Here is a 16,861-nt window from a genome sequence, read left to right on the forward strand (position 1 = left end):
GACAGAGTTTAGCAGGCAGGCGAGAACGGGAACAGGTGAGCCTCACGTAGCGCCCAGAGAACCGGATATGGAGAGGGCAGAGGAGAGGACCGGCAGCTTGGGAGAAGTCCCGGTACGCATAAACGGTCTGTGTACCGGGGTGTACCGGCCCACTTCAAGCACTGCTCAAAACACTTTAATTCACTGAGTTGCTCAAAGACAAACATTCACAGTTTGGACTACAAACTGATTTTTATTAGATTTACAGAAAATGTACAATTTCATATAAACTGACATAAACTGTGGTTTAAGATTTTATCCATATTGCCAAAAACACAACAGCTGCTGCAAAACAGCTGCTCTGAATCACATCCTAAACAGCAGCATGCCTACCACTAAAACAGCAGAAATTACACTTAGATTAAAGAGAAATAAACAACATGTTATTTATTCTTATTCAACAAAGAATAAAACGCTAAGAGACGAACACAGTTAAACGAACACAGTTTTGGAAAAAGATACATTACAACTAAATTAAAAAATGTATGTGAAACTGAAAAGCTCAAAGTGCTAAAGACGTGTTGAGATGCTCTCCGTGTGTTAAACATCCAAACAACAGTCCAAATAAAGATTTAGGAAGAAGACAGCGAGGCGGCTTGAATGAGCTCAGTTCATCTAAAATAATATCTGCTTTGCTTCTGGGATTAAAGGATAATAATGACTTCCAGCTCCAAACTAATAAAACACATTTTATTTCCATGTGTTGAAGCCAGAGGTGTAGTCTACATCAGAGGTTTTCAAACTTTTTTATGTCCAGGACCCCTAAACTGAAATAATAAATAAACTGACATAAATTAGACTATGGATCCCCATCTGACATGATTTTGTCTTTTTGATGTTTTATTATAGAAAGTGTATCAAACCCACTAACAAAATAGTTATAGTATACATTCTGTCATTGTGTCACTTATGGATGGAAATATATTGAAAATAAATAATTCACTTTTTTGCTAGGGACCCCCTAGGTACCTCCTTGAGGACACCTACGGGTCCCCGTACCTCACTTTGAGAACCACTGGTCTACGTGATACGCAGGTATACGCCGTGTACCACTAGGAATGTTCAGGGATTTCCGTATATCCACTTAAAATAGCGAAATGATACATAACAACATCACTTGCATTCATAAATCCACCCAGGGGTGGACTGGTATTCTGGAATAGTCTCCGGTGGTCCGTCGCACCAATGGGGCCAGTATAACGTAAATATATTTATATAACTGTTTAAAAATGGGCCAACATACCCGCCCATTGGTTCATTTACTATACCGACACTGTTCTAGTCCAATCACATCTCTTACTAGCCCCAAGTCCCTCCCCCTTTTCTCTCTGTTTCTTGTGTTGTGGGCCAAAAAAAATCTGGAGACTGCTGCCGCCAAATGTGCCAAAATAACCGATATGTTTGTTACTGGGGCTGCAGTAGTTTCAACATCAGCTGCAAGACTCGACATTGTGCAGGCACAGGCACTTAGGAATAAAGGAGAGTCGTGTCCACTGCCAGCCAGAGGAGGCGGCGTGAGACAGCGGAGCAGAAAATGTCTTCAGAATGCAGGAAATTCAGTTTTCAATGCTCAAAATCTTCTTGGAGAAACCCCAGACCCCCTATCGTATATTTCATTAATGAATATTTCTTCTAAAAAGTTTGAAAATATCTTCTTGTCTTGTTGTCGTGACCCCAATATTGTGCATCGTCATCATCGTCGTGGGCTAAGCGTTTCGTAACATCCCTTAAGTGTCCCCACCACTTTTCACCACAAAGTGATGCCATGTGTGCCATGTCATAATGAAAATAATCAGGCCTAATTCAAAAAAGGTGAACGTTAATGATCTAACCGCAACGCTATCATGAAGTGACTGTCACTTACTGCTAGTGATCACTCGCTGTCAAACAGCGCAGCAGAAGCTATGTGCTTCATGTGTTTCCCCAAGTTTGGACACTGATGGGGAAACAGTTTTTAGCCAAGAACTCCCCAAATACAGACCGTCCAACAGTCCAACCAGAGATGGGAACACTTTGGATCACTGCTACACCACAGTTAGCAGTGCCTATCACGCCGTCACATGCGCTCCACTGGGACACTCCGATCACGTAATGGTCCATCTGATTCCTCCTTACAGGCAAAAACTAAAGCTCTGTAAACCTGCAGTGAGGAAATCAAAGATGTGGACTAGTGAAGCTGTTGAGGACCTCCAGGCATGTTTGGACTGCACTGACTGGGATGTTTTCAAGACTGCTACCAACAATCTGGATGAGTTTACAGAGGCTGTGACGTCCTACATCAGCTTCTGTGAGGACAGCAGGAAAGCCTTTGAACGCCTTGTGTTGTCCCACCTAAAATCCATCACAGACCCACTCCTGGACCCCCTGCAGTAAACATGGCCCTTCACTACATTCTCCAGCACCTGGACTCCCCAGGAACCTATGCCAGGATCCTGTTTGTAGACTTCAGGTCTGCTTTTAAAACCCTCATCCCGACCCTGCTGCAGGACAAGCTCTCTCAGCTGAGCGTTCCTGACTCCACCTGCAGGTGGATCACAGACTTCCTGACGGACAGGAAGCAGCACGTGAAGCTGGGAAAACATGTCTCTGATTCCAGGACCATCAGCACCGGTTCCCCTCAAGGCAGCGTTCTTTCCCCCCTTCTCTTCTCCCAGTATACCAATAGCTGCACCTCCAGTCACCAGTCTGTCAAGCTCCTGAAGTTTGCAGATGACACCACCCTCATTGGGCTCATCTCAGGTGGGGATGAGTCCGTCTACAGGTGGGAGATCGACCATCTGGTGACCTGGTGCAGCCAGAACAGTCACTCAAAGCTCTGAAGACCGTGGAGATGGTCGTGGACACAGAAAGAGCCCAGCCCCACCCTCCCCCTTCATCCTGTGTGACTCCTTCCGCTTCCTGGGCACCTTCATCTCCCAGGACCTCAAGTGGGAGCTGAACATCACCTCCCTCACCAAGAAGGCCCAGCAGAGGATGTACTTCCTGCAGCAGCTGAAGAAGTTCAGCCTGCCAAAGACAATGATGGTGCACTTCTACACCGCCATCATTGAGTCCATCCTCACCTCCTCCATCACCATCTGGTACGCTGGTGCCAGAGAAGGTGATTTGCTGCAATCTTCCTTCTCTTCTGGACCTGTACGCCTCCAGGACTCTGAGGCGAGCAAGAAAGATTGCAGCCGACTCCTCCCACCCCGGACACATACCGTTTCAGACTCTCCCCTCTGGCAGGAAGCTGCGGTCCATCAGGACCAAAACCTTTCGCCACAAAAACAGTTTCTTCCCATCTGCAACTAGCTTCATTAACAAGGCCCGGGTCCCCCACTGACACTTCCCCCTTGCAAATGATACAAATGTCTCTGCGTGTCACAAATATTGATTTGTTGATTATTGATCTTTGATGTTGTATATTTTTATGTTGTCAGTTTATATATTTATATGTACACAATATTCTCTTCCATTGCGTTACTTCTGCACGGCACAGACCCAGAATAATGAACATGTATATATCTGCAACGTTGTTCTTCCATTCCATATTTATATATTTCTACATTTATTTATGTTGACTGTATGTTTGTCTACGTGTAGCACCTTATCACCACAGCAAATATCTCGTATGTGTAAAACAATACTTGGCAATAAAGCTGTGTACCTGAGTATCGGTAAAACCACAATAAATCTAAATAGAACGTTATGAAGCAAACAGCGGCAGGTCCGAGCTAATGTAGCTTTTCTAGGCTGCATCACTATAGGCTGGGCAGAAACACTTGGTATGAGAGTCCCCACTGTGACAGAACCACCATTGTGTCCCTGAGCAAGACACTTAACCCCTAGTTGTTCCAGAGGCGTGCAACCTCTGACATATATACCAATTGCAAGTCACTTTGGATAAAAGCGTCAGCTAAAATGAATAAATGTAATGTAAATGTAGGCTAGTAAACAAATCGCTCCACATTTGCTTTTTACCGTTACTTCGTTTCTTGCAGGCTAAATCAAGACCATTTCACTGGAGGTACACAGGATAGTAACATGGGTCTCGTTAGTTGGTGAAATAATGTGGAAAGCGATACAATTTTGCACTGAATAACATTACTCTGGGACAGATTGCTTGGGGACAAGTGGGTATGAGGCTTGGAGGGAAAAATCAGAGTATACTCACCACAAAAAACTAGACTACACCCCTGGTTGAAGCCATCACAGTGAATCAGCAAGTTGACCAAAACATTTCCCAGCAGCCACTTCTCCCACAGCAGAGTCCAAACAGTGCTTCCTGTTCTCTACAGTTAGGTGTCTTATTGGAAATGGTCTCAGTAGATGACAGGATCTGTCTCGTCTCTATCCTTTCTATTGGCCTCCATTTCTCCTCCTGTTTCCTCCCCTTTCTCTCTCTCCCTCTTTCTCTGCCTACATGAAGCTGACTGTGGAAATGTTGTCATCATTCATACTGATGGACTGCTGATATCATTGCTGTCCATTCTGCAGCAACACACAGAGGCCAAAAGCTTGTCTATAGTCCCTTTCCTCATGATGACATACAGGACTGAGTCTGCAAGAGGACTCAACTTAACAAACAAGACAGACAGGCGTAGGAGGTTCTGATCAATATGTTCTCCCAGAAAGAAAATGATGCTGGGCAGGAACAGTAGGGTGTAAATAAGCAGCACCAGAACCAAAATTCCCACAATTCGTCGTTTTTCATCAGAGGGGACCGAGATGGAAGCAGACAGGGCTTTGAGGGTCCCAACCAGGAAGAATATTAACAGTGGGAAGGGAAGGAGGAGGACGGCGCTGAAGATTATGTATATGACCACTTCAGTATATAAATAATAGAAAAGCATGACAAAGACACCAGAAAGGGCCCAGACCAGGACACAGAGCACCACAGAGGTCTTGATGGATCGTCTGCAGCGGTACCACAGTGGGTGGGCGATGACCAAATACCTGTAATACAAGATGGACACAAAGTCTTTGAGGAGCTTCAGAGTTATAAACTAATATAATGTTCAGACACAGAAGCAGCTCCACACATACTGGATAGACAGATAGATACCTTTCCAGGGCGACGCAGACCATGAAGTAAACACTGGCAAACAGAGCAGAGATGTAAATATATAAGAAGATGTTATATATCTTCTCATCCTCAGGTTGTGCCACCTGAACGATCATGCAGCAGAGTTGAAGCAGGTCGGTAATGAGAGGTTGATGACGTAGATGGGAGCAACATGATCACTTCTCACCTGCAGGAAAACATTGGTAAAAGTCAACAAGCAGTTGGAAACATGTTGTGAAGTCCACCTCCTCCCAAATCTGTCATCTTGCTCTGCCCAGCAGCTGCAGTCAGAGCCATTTCTGACTTTTTCATCCAACAGAAATCTCAGATATGACCCACTGGCCAATCACTGCAGGAACAAGACTAAGGGCCAGATTTCCTGCAGCAGTTATGAAGCGTTCTGGCTCAAACACATGGAGTCGCAGTTTGAGGCTCATGTTTGTGTTTGCAAGGTGAGAATCTCTCCTCATTGTAAATGTATTATATTGAGGATCGCACAAATAAGCAGGTAGGTAGGTTTATTGTCACAATATAAAAAGTTATAGAGTGAAATTGAGTTTTGTAACTCCTTTCTGCTACATAGCAGCAGAGCCGGCGCGTCCATATAGGCGAACTAGGCATTTGCCTAGAGCGGCACTTTTGTGGGCGGCAAAATGTGAATGAGCCAACCGGGAATGATCAATGGCTATATGAATTGCTAAGCTGCCGTTGCCCCGTCCTGCCCCCTGCACGAGTCATGACTGAGGGTCAGTAAAAAGAGGACAAGGAAATACTGCAGGATGTCTAAACACTGAAATTATCTGGTTGCGAATATAAAAAGAGGAGACTATTGAAGGATTAAGCACACCAACAATAGAAGGGTTCGTTGTTAAAATATATGATCCAGGGAGTATTTGCAAGGATGACACGCCTTCAAGTCCATCACAGAACCAAGAGACCGCTAGCACAGCTAACATTAACTCCCTTGTTGTAGAGGCGTAACCAGAGCAGGCACTAACCCGCCTTCAATCATACCGTCAAGTCTATTGCCATGTCAGGAGATCAGCTGTCAAACCAGCTACCGGAATTTCTACAGAAGAAGAAACAGCAGGTGCTAGCAGCATCCCGAGAGCAGATGCTAACATTAGTCTGCCTTAAAATCTACCATCCACCATCAGCAGGTCAGGAGATTGCTTACTCAGCCAGTGACATTGCTCCACAAGAAACAGCAAATATCAGCAGTATCATCGGACCTCAGACAGCTGAACAAATAAGTGTACACAGTGAGGATACTTTTAATGATCCCAGCAATTGGCAAACAACAGTAACCCAAGGACTTAGAGACATTTTAATAGAGAGAGGACCATATCAAGTGAAAGGAATTGATTTTCCCAAAGACAGTGCACACAGAAAGTTTTTATAGACGGACATTAACAAATGGAGAAAGGCTGGAAAGGCCCTGGCTAGTTTATTCAGTGAGTAAGGATGTTCCGTTTTGCTTCTGCTGTAAACATTTTTGTGGAAGCGAGAGAAAATCAGCTCTTGGAAGAGATGGTGTTAAAGACTGGAAGAATTTGTCAAGCATCCTTAGCAAACATGAAAAATCAACTGAACATATTGAAAGTTTTCTAAATGGAAAGATTGGTCTCGCAAAACACCATAGATGCACAAAATCAGCGGAAACTTGCTGCTGAGACAATACAGTGGCAAAATGTGTTGCAGCGGTTGATTAGTCTCATCAGAGTAATGGCTATGCAAAACCTGCCATTCTGTGGTAGCACAGATAGATTATTTGAACATAACAATGGCACTTTCCTGAAACTAGTGGAGCTGATTGGTCTTTTTGACAGCGTTATGGCCGAACACATTAGGAGAGTGACTTCAAAAGAAACACACGTTCGCTATTTAGGCAATGATATTCAAAATGAAATCATTGCAATGCTGGCATCCCAGATTCAGCAGGGAATTCTCACGATGCTGAGGTCAGCTAAATACTTCTCTATCATTTAAGATTGTACTCCCGATGTAAGCAGAAAAGAACAGATGACCGTGATTGTACGTTTAGTTACAACACAGGGAGGAAGTGTAGACACAGATAACTGATTGTACAGGAGCCGGCATGACTGAGGTCCTTATTAAGAAACTTAGCGAGCTGGATATTGATATTATGGACACGAGAGGTCAAGGCTACGACAATGGATCAAACATGAGAGGTAAGCATAGTGGTGTGCAAGGAAAGAGTGCTAGACATAAACCCAAGGGCATTTTATGTGCCTTGCAGCGCTCACTCTCTTAACTTGGTAGTTAATGATGCAGCCTCATGTTGTCTGCAGGCAGTCGACTTCTTTTCAACTATCCAGGAGGTTTATAAGTTTTTCTCTGCTTCCACCTCTCGCTGGGACGTGTTAAAACAGCACATAAGTGAGCGTGGCCTCACAGTCAAGCCTTTAAGTTACACGAGATGGGAAAGTCGGGTCGATGCGCTCAAACCCATCCACGCCAGTTGGGGGATGTATATGATGCGCTGCTGTCAGTGGCAGAAGATGAAAGTCTAACTGGCACATGTGGAGCTAAAACTAGATGTGAAGCCAGAGGCATTGCAGCCAAGATCAAAACCTACCCGTTCATGTGCAACATCATAACATGGTATGACAAAGAGATAAATGTGACCAGCAAAATACTACAGACAACAAGTCTGCTTAAACTTGACAAAACGATTCCTGATGGACTTCCGCGCAGACAGCAGTTTTGAAACAGTATTGGCGGAGGATTTGGAAACAGAGGTCCGTTTTCCTCCACATAGTGCAGTGCGACCACGAAAGAGGAAAAAAAAATGTTTCACTATGAAGGAGAGGATGAGGCAGTGATGGATCCACAACAGCATTACAAAGTGTTTTTTCAGAATACTGGACTGCTCTATTAATGCTGATGAAGAGCGTTTTTCTCAACTCCAGGAGCACGGGAACATATTTGGGCTGTTGTATGACATTGCATCCATCAAAGAGGAAAACGCTACTGACGTTCTCCAAGAATGTCCAGCGCTGGATAAAGCCCTGACACACGGAGACTCCAGAGATGTTGATGGACAAGAGCTTTTTGCGGAGCTGACTGCTTTGAGTAGGCGTCTACCTGCTGGCACTAAACCCCTAGACGCACTCAAGTTGACACGTGACAACGGGATGGAATCAGTTTTTTCCAATGCTTTTGTAGCATCACGAGTGCTTCTCACCTTTCCTGTTACAGTGGCTTCAGGAGAACGCAGTTTCTCAAAGTTGAAACTACTACCTTCGCAGTACAATGAAACAAGACAGACTTAATGGACTGGCAACAATCTCCATAGAACATGAACTGGCACAGAGAATCGAAATAGAGGAGGCAGTTAAGACCTTTGCTGCGATGAAGGCCCGCCGTGCGCGCTTCTGAAAGGTAATTTTAGCTTTATTTGTTCTTTAGTCGTTGTTTAAGATGCTGAACCTGCTGATGATATAATGTGCTTACGGACATTTCATTTGTGTGTGTTTTACGCACATAAGAAAGTGGTGTAAAGAGATTTGCAACGGTAGTTTGAGGAGCGGAAATGTGATTATTTGGAAAAGTGCTGTCATGACTGCTTAAATAAAAATGCCAGCAGGCATTGGCTCCTGCATAAATTTTAATATAGTTGACATTTTGGGTACACTCGTGTTGCGCACTATTTGGCCTATGGCATATTGGTCTTTGTGTGTTGTTGCTGGTATACGTTGCAAATAGATGGCAGCGCTATTGTTTTTCACATAGAGCAGTAGAAGTGCACTTGCCGGTCCTGCATAGCAGACAATATACATTAATAAATAATCAATTATGAAAAATGGTACACAGAAAAACTATCACCAATGGAGCAGTGCTGAGGATGAATTAGAGTTTAAGATAAGTAAATAGGAGGAGCCTGTTAACAGATGTTCATTTCATTAAGTCTTGCAAGCTCACCTGTCAGGTTGCAGACAAACATAATAATACGGTGCATTAAATGCAGGCTAACATTTCACTAAACAACAGTTATTATAAACCTCTCTCTCGGCATGAATGGAACAAAGACAATGTTGCCAAAGTTTCATGGTATACTGACATTTATAATAATGTAGTTCATACAATCAGGAAAATATAAGGTAAAAACTAAACAATGAACACTGTGTTTTGTTTGTGTGTGTTTTAATTAAAAAACAAATATTGAAAAAGCGTCCATATGTGACACCATGGGAATGAGAACAGAAATGGGCAGTTGTAGACAGGTTAATAAAAAACCCAAATAATGCTGTACAAACTACTCTGACAAACAACTATTATTACAGGCCTTTGTCCCAGCCCCCTGACACCTAGCCCCCAAACCAGATCCAGATCCTTTACAGACAGACAGACTGTAGGACAGACACACCACACAGACAGGAAATAAATAACTCTCAGTCAGAATGTACATACCATAGAATAAAGAGCACTGATGGCCACCAGGGTCAGAGGAAGGCCGACAGCAATGATTATGTATGTCACCACACTGATGTATTCATCAGGTTTTTTTAAGTACAAGAAGAACTGAAGGTAATTCCGGTAGGTGAAGTTGCTGTAGTCATAGTAGCCACAGATGTAGTTGTAATAGTCGTAGCTTTGGTTCTGTGAGCTGTTGTTAAAGCAGTAATCTTCCATTCTTCAGAGTGAAACCTGTTTGAGAGATCAGGTTATTAAAGGGAGCAGGTTTTTAATATCTACCTAACATTGTTCAGTGACATCACTAAAGCTGTGAGGTGAAGTTCACACAAACACAGTGTCCCTATAGTTTACCCACAATCATATCAAATCACAAACTGCTGTCTTTCACCTTCTATCATCATTCCTCAACATTTGTTACATTTAACTTTTATTTAATCAAAGAAGAAAAGAAGAACAAATATCTGTACGTGCTGATGTGAGGTCGTTACTGCAGCCACAGAACATCGTCCAGCTGTTTCAGTAACTTAATGTTTAATGTTAATGCTCTTTGGTTTAGGACATCCTGCCTGTCTCCTGTACTCGATGCCCCTCTGAGTTTGGATCAGGAGGTTTACACGATCTGCAGATTTTATCTTCAGGGCGCAGGTTGTGCACTCTTCCTTGTTGGTATTTATTCTCACATTATTTTATTGCATATCAACCCTGTCTCCCTCTGTCCTCATGTCCTGTCTGTCTCTACTGTCTCCTGCAATAAAGGCTAATGTGGCCCCAAAACACAAACTAACAACAGAGTTATTATTTTATGTTTAGAAGTGAGTCCAAAGCTGTCTGCTTGTTACAGTTTGCATGTTCATTTATCTGTTTAATACGCTCTACATAGAAGAAAAAAGTAATCTGATCAAATTTCTTTAAAAGCTGAGAGACCCACCTGAATGAGTTCCTACACCAGTGGCCGATGTTTGTCCTCTGCATCCAAACCTCAAATATGGGAAGTGATAACAAGCAGCAGGCTGATGATGATCTACAGCTGCTCTGTTAAGACAAAGGAGAGGCGTGAATATGGAAATGATGCATCACAGAAATAGAAGAGAGAAGGTTAGCGGGACAAAGAACCGTCACACTCCATAACATTTATTTGACTGGGAAATGTGCATGTGAGCCGCTCACAATAACTGGCCACAGTGCTGACACACCTGCTGATGTTTTCTTCTGCTTTTACTTATTTCTCTTCTGAAAATCAGGATTAAAAAATCTAATCAAACTTTTAAAATCTGTCATAAACGTCTCCCTGATGACACAGAGGAGGTTCTTTGGTGCTGATGTGAGCTACTTACTGCAGCCACTGAATCAGGTTTGGATCCAGATCCTTCAGTGACTTGAGGTACAGGAGCTTTGTTCTGGGACGCTGTGCTGTCTTCTGCACTCTTTGCTCCACCTGTTTAATGTCCCTTTGGAGGTGGAGGCTTGTCTGTCTGATGAATCCAACTGTTGAACCGTCTGAATATTTTATCTTCATTTGCAGAATCCGCACTCTGCACTCACACTAAACTCTCTTTCATATCTCAGCTGTTAGGGATCTATGTAGGGGCAGGTTTGGTTATTTATCAAATATATTATAGAAATATTAATGAAGTTATTAAAGCAGTCTAAAAGTGGCTTTTAGTTCTGTAATGATAAAATATCACTAATGAAGCACTATTATTTAATAAATACAGGGCACCACTCTGGAACCAGGGACCAATAGCCAAACCTCAAAGCAGTCTCAGGATCATTTATTTAAACTATCAATAATTAAGCATTATTGAATAAAAACAGGCTGACAGTGAAGTCTCAACCAAAATACCACACACAATAAACACGACTTCTTCAAATTATATTAGGATTTATTCACTTTAGCACGGATTGACAATCACTTGTCATTTGTCATCATCATTTAATAACGGGGGTCACGGCGGGCTGATTCTTCGCCAGCAGCAAGAGGAAAACAGCTAAGTGGACTTAAAATGGGTTGAGAAAGCAGGACGCAGCGATTTTCCTTTTCATAGTTTAATCACAGGAGTTTCATCTTCTTCTGCAGGCAGCGAGTTTTGTTGTGTTAAGAACAAACAGCAAATAAATAACAGAAAAACAAAAACAAAAAAGAAAAGAAAAGCACCACCTTCTTTTTTCTTCCTTTCTTTACCTCATGTCTCTGCTGTCTCTTTGTTACACAATACAATATTTATATTTCTTACATGTCAGAATTGTATTGAAGAGAGGGAGAGAAGCAGATTAAGTGAAATGTAGCTGGTATAACTACAGTATGCTGTCCACCTCCGGTTCAAAGCTGCTGCACAATCAGCATATAATGTATGTCATTTTTTGATATTCTGTTTTCTTTAAATGATGATGAAAATCTTTAGATAGAGAAATAAACATGACATAAGAAAATGTTCCTTTGAAAGCTGCATGACAGCAAAGACCTGCATGAGTTCTATATTTAGTTTGATGCTTTGTGTTTTGCATACAAACTTGCTACTAAAGAAATGAAGGCAGGCGTGAACACATTGTATGTAAAGGATATCAGAACAACAGACTGAAGCACCAGGAAAGACAGATTTGCTTGATTTAACATCAATATATTTAACATACATTAGCCACCAACTCATGTATCAATATCCAATTTAAGGCTGTTTTGCAGTTTGTTTAGATATTTGTTATTTTTTATTATCCATTCTGCTGTCACACCTGTAACCTGTGTACAAAACAAAGTTTACAGCACGAGAGCCGATTGTTTCTGATTGTTTTCTTATTTTTAGGAATATAACGTTTCTCACGATGTATTTTTTATGTTGTTATGGTCAGTTTCCAATATTTGTTAGATTACCTGACAGATTATTTAATAAAACAACAAACATTAAGACAACAACACTTCCTGATGATGCGTGGACATGTTCTTTAGGTGTGATGTGAGGCCGAACTGCAGCCACATCAGCAAGAATCTTGTCCATCTCCTTGAGTGATTTGAGGTGTAGAGCATTGTTCGGCAATCGATGGTCCTCCTGTTGCACGCCCCTCTGCCCCCCTCTGCCCCCCTCTGCCCTAACTGGTCAAACCAGTTGTTGAAACAACAAATGATGTGAGAAAAATGAACTGAACACATTCACAATATATTGTTATATTGTCATATTGTAGATAATGTATACCAAATCCACCTACCTCAAGTCATTACTCCTACACAAAATACTTATACTTATTTATTCCAGCATCCTTTGCACTATACTTCATCGCACTGTGTACATGTGTACATGTATGCATGTATATGTACCTGTATGTCACATCCATCTCCGACATGTACAGACTCCTGCATCCTTTGCACTCTGCTCACTGCACTATTTGTCTAATATGTCTATATTGATTTGTTCATAGTGTGTATATTTGTGTTGTCTACACTGAAGTCTGTGTCTGATTTTATCTTATCTTATTCTGATTATTGTGATTTTGTATTTTTGTATCAGTAAGCACATCATGAGCAATGTACAATCCAGAGTCAAATTTCTTGTATGTGTACACATACCTGGCAATAAAGCTGATTCTGATTCTGATAGTTAACATCACTAATATACAAATAATTCAACTCAGATATTACTACTAAATGTTACAGCTGGATGTGTTTCCCTGTGCTGTTTGCTCTAGTTCTGCTCCAGGTGGGCTACTTCTGATTGCTAAATGAGGTCCACCTGAGCTGGGAAGGAGGCCCTTAAAAGCTCCTGTGCCAGCTTCAGAAGGACAGCCTTTTTGAATTGGTTCTGCTGGTCTTGCTGCCTCTCAGCTGGGATTTCATGTTTTGACTTTAAGCTTTTCGTGTTCGTGATTTTTTGCATGATTTCATTTTAAAGGTGTTTTGGTTGTTGGTTTGGGTCAGTGCTGGAGTGCTGTTTGCCCCATGGAGCCGACTAAGGGTGGAGCGTAACATGAGTTCACATCTCGCAGCACAAGATGGTTCAGAAGGGACAGCTACTCACAGTTTGCATATTCATTTGCGTTTCCGAGACCAGAACAATGGGTTTCCTTCACTAGAGTCTGTTTTGTGTTCTGCATACACACAGTCTGATGTAAATCAGTCTTGATGTGAATCCGTGGGGAAACATGCCATGTGTTCCTGGAGATTACTGTTCATATTCAGACAAATACCATGTGCTAAGTCTTTAGGGTGGACCAGTGTCTGCCTTAGTGTGTCCTTGGGTTTAAAAAAAACCTGCCTTGAGTTTCTCTGATACTTCAGACTCGTATGGAATCACAATGTTGTTGCGCTCACTCTTCTTCTTCTGTCCTCGTCACCCATAGTTAAGCTGTTCTTCCTGGATCCTGTGGGTGTTTTCACAATTCAGTTCAATTTTAAAAAATAGATTGTCTATCAGATAATGATGTGTCTTAGGTTTGGGGCTCACAAACATAAAAACGCACACCCATGAAAGACATGGGTAAAAAATACAAAATATTAAAACTATATTACAACACGTCCAATTCCATAAATCAATACGAACAGGTGTGCTTGTTTAAATTGGATATTGCGGTGGGAATAAAATAGTTTTTGTAAATTCTCTTTTTGTCAGCTGATGGGAGTATAGAATAGAATACACATTATTGTCCCCGGGGGGCACAGAGCTGCAACCTGTTGCTTCATAACACAAACATGTACTAAAAAACCCAACATACAGTTAACATGAAATCAACAAGACATCTTAAGACGTGAGAGACATTTTAACTGTATATACAATACCAGATCTTAAAAAGTGCTAGAAGCAAAGGGGCTGGTAACTTTATTGTAATTTGATCTATTGTGCCAGGATTTAGATTTAGAGTTCAGCAGCTTGATAGAGGTTGGGATGAACGATAACTTGAGTTTGTTTGATTTATATCTTGGAACACAGAATCTTCTCCCTGATGCCAGAAGTTCATATTCAGGACAGAGAGGATGTTGAGGGTTTGCAGTCATTTTTTTCTGCTTGTTTCCTGACTGCTTGCTTGTCCAGGCTGTGTAAGGGCTCGTACTCTTTCCTCCCTATTATCCTCATAGCTACCTTATGTGTGCTGGCCGGTCTGCCTTTCAGCTGCAATGTTAAGTTGTCAAACCATGATGTGATTCCATATCTGTCATGCTATCCAGGATCGGCCAGTAGAACATCAGCATGATCTGGCTGCTCACTACATACAGTCTTCTTAGAAAGTATAGTCTCTGCTGCAAAAATCTATTTAATGTTTTTTAGTGGGGAAATCACTTGTAGCTGTGCATTTACACCAACCTGGTTTAGTCTGGTTGAACCAAACCCTGTAGTATTAACCTGCGGTTTGTTTGGGTTGGTGTGAATTGTGGATTTGAACTCTGGTGCTGACCAACACACAATCAGCTTAATTTTTTTCAATTCCGTTTTCTTTAAAAAAAACCTTTACATATAGAATAAAAAAGCTGCATGAAAACAATGACCTGCATCAGTTCTATAAATAGTTGATGCTTTGTGTTTTGCATACAAACCTGCTCCTAAAGAATGAAGACCGGCATGAACACAGTGTATGTAAAGTACATCAGAACAACAGACTGAATCAACACTTGCTACTTGTAATTAAAAACTCCTCCTGGATAGGAAAACTCAGAGCTGATTGAGCCAGTTAACAGCTGATTACAGTTAATTACGGCCTGATAGTTATCCAGGATCATCAAATCTGGGCTCAGTGAAGGTAACCCAAAGACAAGTTAAACTTTATGAAACCATGACCCTGAACGAGATCTCTCTGCCACAGTGAGATGTTTTGTCCTCTGCATTCTGTAATAATGTGGAATAAAAAAGTGAGCATTGCTCTTTGTAAAACTACTGAGGAATCAGAGGAATAACTCTGGCTCTTGTTCCAGAGGAGTTTCAACACACTTGTTGTAAGTTCTGAACAAAATCATGAATGTAATGTGGCAGATAAATAAAGGTTGAAAAACATTTCCAAATGTATTCTTTTATTATAAATATCTGAAGCAGACTCAGTGACCCAGACAGCACCTGGACAATCAGAACTAGTTTGGGCTGAAGAGAGCTTTATGCAGCTTTCGGGCTTTCCTCTGGTTTGTGCTGAAATATAAGTTTCTCAGATTCAGAATCAAAACCAGAATCATCTTTACTGACAGGTATGTAAATAGACACACATACGAGGAATTTGATTCTGGATTTTACATTGCTCACAATGTGCTTACTTATCCAATAATAAAATAATAAAATTAGACACGTTAGGCTAGAGAACACATATATACACACTATAAACAAAAACAATATAGACAGACTGAGACAATAGTGCAATGAGCAGAGTGCAAAGGATGCAGGAGTAAAATTATTATTATCATTGTTATTATTATGTACATGTCGGAGAAGGATCTGATATACAGGTACACATTCAGATACATGCATACATGCACACATGTACACCGTGCGATGGAGCATAGTGCAAAGGATGCTGGAATAAATAAGTATTATGTGCAGGTGTTATGTACATGCAGTCGGTGGATTTGGTATACAGTATTTACAATATAACAATATGAACAGTATGAACAGCACTGAAATAGAGAATGGGGAATAAATAATAAGTGGTAGCCAGTAAACAGTTGCCTGTTTAGAGGCAGAGTTACTGGGTTGTTGCACAGGAATGGTTCCTGACATTATGAGTCAGAAATCAGCTGTTCATCAGAGTAATGGCTTGTGGGAAGAGACTGGTCCTGAGTCTGTTGGTTTTGGCGTACAGAGCTCTGTAGTGCCTACCAGAGGGGAGGAGCTGGAACAGGTTGTGTCCGGGGTGAGATGGATCTGCAGTGATGTTTCCTGACTCTGGAAATGTATAAGTCCTGAATGAAGGGCAGGTTGGCACCGATGATTTTTTTCTGCAGTCCTGATTGTCCGTTTAAGTCTGCTCCTGTCCTTTTTAGTGGCAGATCCAAACCAGACAGTGATGGAGGTGGAGGTGGAGGAAGTGTGATAAGTTGCTACGCGTAGACAAACATACAGCTGACATAAATAAATGTAGAAATATATAAATATGGAATAAACAATTCAAGTTATATAAGAATAATAGAGAAAATGAATACTACTATTTGCAGAGAAAGAACAATTTGGCAGATATTTCCATGTGCATTATTCTGGGTTTGTGTTGTGCAGATGTATTGCAAAATAAGAGGATATTGTATACATAAATATATAAATTGACAAACACAGATGCAGAGACATTTGTGCTATTTGAAAGGACGGAGTGTCAGTGAGGGGCCCGGGCCTTGTTAATGTGGCAAGAGGTTTTGGTCCTGATGGACTGCAGCTTCCTGCC

The 16,861-nt window shown here is 41.6% G+C and overlaps 1 pseudogene; it reads right to left on the reverse strand.

Moving 5' to 3' along the window:
* Positions 1–4,493: 4,493 nt before the first annotated feature.
* LOC119913478 lies at positions 4,494–9,742 on the reverse strand (annotated as a pseudogene).
* Between the last annotated feature and the right edge of the window lie 7,119 nt (positions 9,743–16,861).

Source organism: Micropterus salmoides, unplaced genomic scaffold (genome assembly GCF_014851395.1).
Source record: "Micropterus salmoides isolate LMB-PRFRI ecotype aquatic unplaced genomic scaffold, ASM1485139v1 Ms_hic_scaffold_2, whole genome shotgun sequence".
NCBI classification, from domain to species: domain Eukaryota; kingdom Metazoa; phylum Chordata; class Actinopteri; order Centrarchiformes; family Centrarchidae; genus Micropterus; species Micropterus salmoides.